This window comes from Rhinopithecus roxellana, chromosome 9, assembly GCF_007565055.1.
Source record: "Rhinopithecus roxellana isolate Shanxi Qingling chromosome 9, ASM756505v1, whole genome shotgun sequence".
In the NCBI taxonomy this organism is placed as follows: Eukaryota; Metazoa; Chordata; class Mammalia; order Primates; family Cercopithecidae; genus Rhinopithecus; species Rhinopithecus roxellana.
Genome location: NC_044557.1, coordinates 123,468,557 through 123,478,489, shown reverse-complemented (window position 1 = coordinate 123,478,489; position 9,933 = coordinate 123,468,557). Strand labels below are relative to the sequence as shown.

General features: G+C 44.0%; 1 non-coding gene across 1 annotated transcript; it reads right to left on the bottom strand.

The window, feature by feature from the left end:
* Positions 1-1,757: 1,757 nt before the first annotated feature.
* LOC115899792 lies at positions 1,758-1,821 on the bottom strand. Its single transcript, XR_004059396.1, has one exon. It is a non-coding gene; the product is annotated as a U7 small nuclear RNA (small nuclear RNA).
* Between the last annotated feature and the right edge of the window lie 8,112 nt (positions 1,822-9,933).

The window sequence follows — 9,933 nt, the reverse complement described above, 5'->3', positions numbered from 1 at the left end:
CCCAGGTCCCAGAGCAAAGGTGAGGATGAATCCTTCCATTTGGGTTTAAGTTTCTCACCAAAAGAGATCCAGGCCTCCTGTTTCCTCACTAGTGGATCTTAAGGGCATCTCTGCCTTGACAACCCTAACACTAATATCTAACACTCAAAACTTTCCTTTTTCTCAGCATAATGTTACTGGTAAAATAAATTTTTTATATATTAGCCCTGCCCTTCTTACATGGGGGTGCAGTGGGCTTCTTCCGGCTAGTTTGAGGCCACTAGCCTCAAACACTTTGTGTTCACTCTCTGAATAACCCAAGGAAATGGCCACTACAAATTCTGTGGATTCAGCTCCTGCCTGACAGAGGGAGGTAAGAGTAGTGGTTGGGGTGCGGGAGTTTCACTTCCTCAATGCCTGAACCTCAGTTAGCACTTTAGAGGACAGAGGGAAGATTCTGAAATTTTCTGTGTAGGAATTCAAAGTGATTACTTGACTAAATTTGCATTTCTGAGACAAGCATTTGTAATCACCCCTAAATAAATGATAAATTTCATTCTGTCCCAGAGTCTGAATCAATGAGATTTTGATGGATTTCTATTTTGTGGGTGGAGACAGAGAACATGCCTTGGGGCTAAGGGACTTGCAGGAGGTGACTCTGCTCACGCAGACTCTTGACCTTTCACCAAGGATGGCTTGGGCGTGCCGGGTTAACAGGCTCCTAAACCTGCCTGGAGCAGTACAAAAACAAACATCAACATTCTCTGCACAGGCTGAAGCTCTGAAATGTTCCAGCAACCCACATTACAGAATGCAATTTCAATTCCAATTAACCATATCACTAAATCATTCTAAAGTCACCTGGGGCAGTGTATTGCAAATTGACAGCCACTGCCCACTCAGTTTAACAGGCAATGGCCAGTGTTTTCTAAAAATAAGAAAAAGAGTATAATAGAAAATATTTGAGTACTTTGCACATTATGAAGTATTGTTTTATGAAATACTTAGTTCAGGCAGGTAAGTAGGTGATGCATCATTACTGTGGGCTGGATCATAATATACAATGCATTTTTACTATGCTCTTGGTCAGAGCAGACAAACAATGGCCAAAGTGTGCTCTCATCATTTAGTCCTCCCTTTCTTTGCAGTGGCCCGATCTCAGCTCACTGCAAGCTCCGCCTCCCGGGTTTACGCCATTCTCCTGCCTCAGCCTCCTGAGGAGCTGGGACTACAGGCGCCCGCCACATCGCCCGGCTAGTTTTTTGTATTTTTTTTTTAGTAGAGCCGGGGTTTCACCGTGTTAGCCAGGATGGTCTCGATCTCCTGACCTCGTGATCTGCCCGTCTCGGCCTCCCAAAGTGCTGGGATTACAGGCTTGAGCCACTGCGCTCGGCCTCTTTCTTTCTTTTTTATTTTTTTTCAATGGGTCTTTTTTTTTTTTTTTTTTTTTTTTTTTTTTTTTTTTTTTTTTTTTTTTTTTTTTTTGAGGCGGAGTCTCGCTCTGTCGCCCGGGCTGGAGTGCAGTGGCCGGATCTCAGCTCACTGCAAGCTCCGTCCCCCGGGCTCACGCCATTCTCCTGCCTCAGCCTCCCGAGTAGCTGGGACTACAGGCGCCCGCCATCTCGCCCGGCTAGTTTTTGTATTTTTTTTTTTTTCAGTAGAGACGAGGTTTCACCGTGTCAGCCAGGATGGTCTCGATCTCCTGACCTCGTGATCCGCCCGTCTCGGCCTCCCAAAGTGCTGGGATTACAGGCTTGAGCCACCGCGCCCGGCCTTCAATGGGTCTTTACAGCAAAAACTGGAAAGCCTGCTAGACAAATTCTGCAAGAAGTGCAAAAATTCTGCACTTCTTTTTTTTTTTTTTAACTCTTCTTTTTCAGTGCTGCCAAACAAACAGTGTGTTTCATTATCATTCCCTTGCATTCATATTCCCCAGAGATACCAAATAGCCTCTGCATACCCATCAGGGTTTTACCTGCCTTGAAGGAGTGATTGCAAGACATATATTACTTTTTAGGATGGGAACAGCATGGGTAAAATGAGAGTCACTCATGAAAATTCCATGCATTTTGCAGAACTTAACAAACTGATCACACACACACCTTTTCTTTTTCTGGTCAAAGTCATAAGTCGTTTTAAGGATTTGGTCTGAGATTCATCAGAGTCCCATGCATCGTGACACCTTCTATTGCTAGGCTTCTAAAACCCTGTGTATTTGCACAGGTCCTCTGTGGACAGTGAGCTGGACTGACCTCACAACCCTCCAGGATGTGCAGTGGCTGAGAATGACCCAATCCCAGCAACTTTCTGCAGCCAAGGGGTTAATCCTCCCTGAGCTGAAGCCTGACATGGTGTGAACCACAACCTCCCCCTCACAGCTGTTTTAGCATTTCATATGCCTGACAAGAAGCATTTATGTCTGACCTAAACCTCACCTGTTGCAACGTGACTCCATTCATTCACTCTGTCACCAGAGTGACGGTCACCAGATATTTGTGGAGCCCCTGCAATGGGCTTGTCATTGCACGAGGTGCTGCAGAGCTCACAGTTCCGCCACAGAGACAACACACTCATAAATCACAATGCCAGGCCACATGTGTGGCAAAGGCCGTGAGGCTCTAGGTGTGCAGAGAGGGGACAAAGAGGGTTGGCCTTGGAAGGTCTGGTGTGGCTCACAGAAAGGCTGGTTATGACTTGCAGTCATGTAAGTGCAGATGAAGAATAGTTGATATCTTCCTCCTATGATTAATTCTCCTCAAACTTCTCTTTTGACTCTTGATGAAATATTCTCAATGAATTTTTCCTTTTATATCCAACTCTTAGTCCTTCCAGCAATTTTATCTTCAAAGTCTGTTAATTTTCTGTCTCTCCTTGCTGTGGGGTGAATGTTGTGTCTCCCTAAAATTCGTTTGTTAAAATCCTAAACCCCAAGTATAATGGTATGAGGAGATGGGGCCTTTAAGAGGTGATCAGGTTATGAAGGTGGAGCCCTCACGAGTTGATTTAGTGCCATTATAAAAAGACCCCCCAAGAGACCCTCGCCTCTTCTCCCATGTGAGGATACAGAAAAAAAGACAGTGTTGATGAACCAGGAAGGAGGGTCCTCACCAGACGCTGAGTCTGCCAGCACTTTGATCTTGAACTTCCCAGCCTCAGAACTGGGAAAAATAAATTTCTATTGTTTATGAGTTATCCAGGTTATAGTGTTTTGTTATAGCAGCCCAAATGGACCAGGACTCTCCCTGTATAATGTAAGTTCTACGAAAGTAAGGACTTTGTCTATTTTGTTCCTTGCTCTACCTTCAGCATCTAGTACAGTGCCTGGCAATAAATATTTGTTCAACAAATGTATGAGCCCATTTTCTATGGGCTTCATTAGGCTGAGATGGGGATGGGGGCTAATGTTTAAAATGGGTTCCTATTACAAATAATGAAACCAACATCTCAAGCTCTGCTTCCTACCCATTGTTGTAGGACCTCCATCCCCTCCAGGTCTCTCCTGCTTGTTTCTGAGCATTCCTGGAGATGTTTTCAGTGTGCACAGGAACAAGTGCTGAAGATGTGGCTACCACACTAGAAATCTCAACAAGCTGAGGAGGTTCTGTGTTCTCTAAAGCCCTCTGTGCATCACAGCCACGGCTGTAAGCCATGAAGAAAGGGAAAGAACACCTCCTTCTCGCCTTGTATAACCTCTTCTCGCAAAGGCACCAAAGCACTATGACGCTATGCTTTGTAGTTGGAGGTTTTGTATTGAAAATACTTCCCATATTTACTTACAGGTCTTATTTCCTCTGGATCCAGACATGAGTACAGGAAGAGCTCATCTGAGGACAAGGAGCAGTATTCAGACTCTCTCCTTCCTCCCTGCTGGTCATCAAGACATTCAGATTAGCTGAACTTAATAGGCCAGCTCTTCCTTAGGGTGAGGGACTCCCGCGAGGCTATTCAGCGCCCTCTGCAAAGGAGTCTACTCTCTTAGCCCACTAACCATTACCAGGCTGTCTAGATTCCAGCAGTGACCATGTTCAACCTTGAGCTTGAGAGCCACTACAAAATCCTTTCTTATAAATAGAGCTTTGGATTGGCATAGAAATTTGGCATGTACCTGACCAAGCCTGTGTATATGTCATTGGTATTTTATGTAATATTCTAGAGCTTGCATGTGTCCAGAAAGTCTAGTGAATTCGACCATGAATCCAGACATGGCCAGTGGCTACATCCTGGGGGAAGACACTGTGCTTCTCTCTGACCCATGAACACTCTGCTAGTCAAGCTCTCTGTCACAAAGACAACTTGAAGAGACAGTGTGGACCTCAGAGAAGATACCATCATCACTCTTACCACTACAACTGTAGTGAATAGGACCCCTATTATTCCTTAGATCAAAAGGACAGCTCATTCAACAGTGTCTTCATGGCACGCCAGCAATTTGCATAGGATGTTCATAATTGCACTTTGATTATCTAGTGCTTTGTGGATGTGTTGTGTATTCTAGAAATCCATTTGCAACATGGAGGCAAATTATCTCTTTTGTTTGTTTGTTTATCTGAAAATCAACAAATGGTTATAGAATGCCTACTATGTGCCAGGGACTTCTGGTCACAGCCTCAAACAAAAGAGATTTTTCTGTATTCTATTCTTCTGTAGCTTACCATAAATAAGAGCATTACATAGGTAAGAAAACAGTTAAATAATAAGATAATTTCACAGAATCATAACTTTGGGCCTGGTGTGATGGCTCATGCTTGTAATCCCAGCACTTTGGGAGACCAAAATGGGAGGATCACTTGAGCCCGGGAGTTCAAGACAAGCCCTAGCAACATAGTGAGACCACTCCCCCAGCCCCGAAAAAAAAGGAAAAATTAGCCAAGAATGGTGGTGCACACCTGTAGTCTCACTTACTGTGGAGGCTGAGATGGGAGGATTGCTTGAGCCTGGGAGGTGACGGTTATGAGCCCAGAAGGTGAAGATGAAGGTTATTGCTTGAGCCCTGGTGGTGAAGCTAAGATGGTGCCACTGCACTCCAGTCTGGGCAACAGAGCAAGACCCTGTCTCAAAAAAAAAAAAAAAAAAGAAAAAAGAAAAGCTAAATTTTATGAAAAAAATTATACAAAATAAATTCTATGAAAAGAATTATGCAGAGCAGTCTGACACAAAAGGTGGCTGGGATTTGCTGGCCTATGTCAGTCACATCCCCCTTGTCCCTTGCAGTTTCTAGAGTACATGCCAGAAGGTGAAATGCTTGTTTCCCCATCTCCCTTACTGCTAAGGGAGGAGCAACCTGACACAAATCCATGGCTCCAAACAAAATATCCTGAGGAACACTTTCCTGCCCAATAAAATGCAGAGCCAGAGCCACATAAGAAAAGACTTTGATCCTTTAAACTCTCCCTTCTCCTTGTTTGAAACAAAGACATAATGCCCAGAGGCACAGCAGCTATCTTGCAATCATGGAGTGATCATCACATGGAAGAATGTCATGGTGTTAATGACTACCGCAGAGTAGGAAGCAAGAAGGAGCCTGCATCTCTGCTGTCACCACTGAGCCCTGCAGAGCCTTCACCTAACTACCCTGGACATCTTCATCTGTGTGAGACAAATAAAGCTCCATCCATTTAGGCCTTTGTTAAGTTTGTTTTTATTTGGAGCCAAACACTTTACTAACTACTAGAGAGGCATACAGTTGTGGGTCAGAAGCCACTTTAGGCCAGTCATGGTGCCTCACGCCTGTAATCCCAGCACTTTGGGGGTCCGAGGTGGGCAGATCATGAGGTCAGGAGTTCGAGACCAGCCTGGCCAACATAGTGAAACCCCACCTCTACTAAAAATACAAAAATTAGCTGGGCATGGTGGCACATGTCTGTAATCCCAGCTACTCAGGAGGCTGAGGCAGAAGAATAGCTTGAACCTGGGAGGCGGAGGTTGCAGTGAGCCGAGACCACGCCATTGCACTCCAGCCTGGGTGACAGAGTGAGCCTCTATCTCAAGAAAAAAAAGCTAAAGCTAGTTTAACCATGTGGTTATGGAAGTCTTCTCGGAGGAGATGACATTTTAGTTGAGACCTAAATGATAAAAAGGAGCCAGCCATGTAAAGATCTGGGGAAAAGAATTCCAGGCAGAAAGAATAGCAAGTGCAAAGGCCCTTAGACAGAAATAGGTCAGCCATGTTCAAGGAACAGAGAAGATGTACCTGAAGCACCATGAATGAGGGGGATTTCAACCATGGTGGAGGCCCTAGAGGGTGGGGGCTAGACCTTGGGTAACCCTCTACACCTACCCAAAACTCCGAATTTTATTTTAATACCAAGGAGCAGGTTTGAGATAGATGGATTTGAGATATGTTTTGGCAGTAAACCCTTCAACAGGACTCATTGATGGAGCAAATGTAGAATAAGGGAAATACAGGTGACTCCTAGATCTTTGTTCTGAATAGCTATGTGGAAGATAGAGCCACTGCATGAGTGGGGAAGAATGTAGGAGGTCCGGGTTGGGAAAAGGGAGAGAATGCTGAACCAATTGTATTTTATGTGATGTTTGAGATGCCCATTACAATTGCAAGTGGCAGTGTCATATAGGAAGCTGGATACATGAATCTGAAGCTCCAGGGAGAAATGAGGGCTAGAGGCAAACATTTGGAACTATCCACATACTGATGCCATTTAAGTCACGAGTCTGGATGTGATTTCCTGGCCGGAGAATATAGAGAAAGAAGTTGAGGCCAGGTGCAGTGGCTCACACCTATAATCCCAGCACTTTGGGAGGCTGAGTGGGGAAGACTGCTTGAAGCCAGGAGCTGGAGACCAGCCTGGGCAACACAGTGAGATGCTATCTCTACAAAAAAGTAAAAATAATTAGCTGGATGTGGTGGTGCATACTGTGGTCCCAGCTACTCGGGAAAGTGAGACAGGAGGAGAGCTTGAGCCCAGGAGTTCAAGGCTGCAATGAACCATGATCATACCACTGCCTTTCAGCCCAGGAGACAGAGCAAGAACCTGTCTCAAAAAAAAAAAAAAAAAAAAAGTTGAGGCCTGTGATACTTCAACATTTAGACTCAGAATGGAGGTGACAGAACCAGCAAAAGGGACAAAGAAGGAGCATCCAGAGAAGTGAAACAAAATCAGGGAGCTTTGAGAAGAAGCTTTAAGAAAGAGGGAGTGATTGGCTCTGTTGAATGATGCTACAAGGTTGAAAAAAAAATGAAACAGGAAAGAGCTGTTGGATTGAACTTGTTGCGTGTGTTTGGTTATCTTGCTAAGAGCAGTTTCAGAAGACAGGAGAAGCCGACGTCTCATTTTTGTGGGATCAAGACCAAATGGGAGATGAGGAAAGGAAGTACAGGCATCTCTTCAGTACAGAGTAATTTCGCTGTGAAGGGAAGCAAGAAAAATGGGGCAGCAGCTGCAGGGTGTTTGGGTTAATAGAGGATTTGGGAAGAGTTTTTAGTTAGAGGACAGATCCCACAGCACTTGTCTACACAGTAATATAAGTTGTGCAGAGTGAAGCGGAGGGTTTGATATTTATTGAGCTCCTACTGCATATTAGACACTTTACAAATTCCCATTAATTCCTCTCAACAAGCCTGAGAGGTGGGAATTTTTATCCACTTTATAGAAATGAAGGAGGCAATATAATATATTGGTTAGTACTTCAGGTTTGAGTACAACAAAGTCAGAGCTCACTGCTTGTTAATTGTGTGAGCTTGACCAGTTACTTAACTCTCTTTGCCTCACTTTCTTCATCTGAAAACTGGGAATAAAAACAGTACTTACCTCACATGATTGCTGTGAGGATTACATAAAATAATCCATCTAAAACAGGTAGCACAAGGCCTCACATATAGTAGTTGCTCAATAAGTATTAGTTCATTTTAGAGATGAGGAAAGAGAACCTCAGAGATTATGTCCATTTATTTAACAAATATGTTGACCTTCTACTTTTTGCTAAGTACTGTGTGAGGCCAGAGAGTACAGCAATGAAAAAATAAATATCCTTGTCTTCATAGAACTTAGAATCCATAATAATCATGGTCATGGTAATAACAATAAGAGTAAAACCAACAATACTAACATGTACTGACTATGTGCCAGAACACAAAGGTTTAATTGTTTTGAGCAACAAAAGCAGAATCTTTGTTGCTCCATTTTGTCTTTTTATTATGTCATCCTTCCCAGGGGTATCATTTTGCAAGCAGAAGGAAACCCAAGTCTAACGAAATAATCCTCTTGTATGAGGATGTGCGATTGAAAGGAAAACATTAGAGTTGATGAATAACCTCTCTTGCTTTCTCCACTATTTCCCCAAGATAGTATGGGAAACAGATTTTAGGGATTAGTTTTCTCTACTTCCTGACTTGTTTCCCCTTCCCTGGTTTCTTCCCAGGTTGTTTAATTAATTAGGGACACAAATGTGGCAGGCACCATGTTATATACTGTGTGCTATCAAAAATAAGTGTTGTGGGCTGAACTGTGACACCACCCCCAGCAAATTCATCTGCTAAAGTCCTAACCTCCTAGTACCTCAGAATGTGACTGTATTTGGGGAAAAAGAGGTTTTTTTTTTTTTTTTTTTTTTTTTTTTTTTTTTTTTTTTTTTTTTGATTCAGAGTCTCGCTCTGTTGCCTAAGCTAGAGTACAGTGGCGCGATCTTGGCTTACTACAACCTTCGCCTCCCTGGTTCAAGCGATTCTCCTGCCTCACCCTCCTGAGTAGCTGGGACTACAGGCGTGCGCCTCCATGCCCAGATAATTTTTGTATTTTTAGTAGAGATGAGGTTTCACCATGCTGGCCAGGCTGTTCTTGAACTCCTAACCTCGTGATCTGCCCACGTCGGCCTCCCAAAGTGCTGGGATTACAGGCATGAGCCACTGAGCCTGGCCAAAAAGAGTTTTCAAAAAGATAGTTAAGTAAGGCCGGGCGTGTGGCTCACCCCTGCATTCCCAGCACTTTGGGAGGCTGACACGGCAGATCACCTGAGGTCAGGAATTTGAGACCACCCTGGCCAACATGGGGAAACCCTGTCTTTACTAAAAATACAAAAATTAGCTGGGCATGGTGGTGGGTGCCTGTAATCTCAGCTACTTGGGAGGCTGAGGCAGGAGAATCACTTGAACTCGGGAGTTGGAGTTTGCAGTGAGCCGAGATCAGACCACTGCACTCCACTCTGGGTGACAGTGCCAGACTCTGTCTCAAAAAAAAAAAAAAAAAAAAAAAAAAAAAAAAAAAAAAAGATAGTTTAGTGAAAACAAGGTCATATGGATGTGCCCTGATCCCGTCTGACTGTGTGCTTATAAGAAGAGGAGATTGGGACACAGACAAACACAAAGGGAAGATGATGTGAAGACACAGGGAGAAGACGGCCATCTGTAGCCAAGGAGAGAGGCCACGGGAGAAAACAGCCCTGACAACACCTTAATCTTGGATTTGTAGCCTCCAGAACTGTGAAAAATTAATTTTTGCCACCCAGCCTGTGATCCTTCGTGATGGTCGCTCTAGCACACTACTATACAAGTAAAACAGACCCTTGGCCTGCGAGATGTCACAGGGATGTGAGGGACATGGGACACGCTCATGACTAACTGCCTAGCAGGACAGGGCAAATATAGCACCACGTGAGAAGCACTAAGGTTAAATTCTCGGAGTACCAGGGATAAAGAGACCAGTCACGTCCGTGGAGGTGGACAGTCAGGAGAGATCTGAGAAAGAAGCCGATTGTAAACTGGGATGAGAATGACTCACTGAGACCTACTGGGTATCAGATGGGAGATAAGAGCATTCCAGAGAGATAGAATGAATCCTCTTTTCTTTTTGTCCATTATTAATTCACTCTCTTTGCACCTCCTCTTATGTATTAACCTTACCAGAATCTAATCAAATTATCATTCTGTTATTATTTCATTATTAAGGAGCAAAAGCATCATTATCCCTATTTTTCAGATGAGGAGGCTGGGGCACAGAG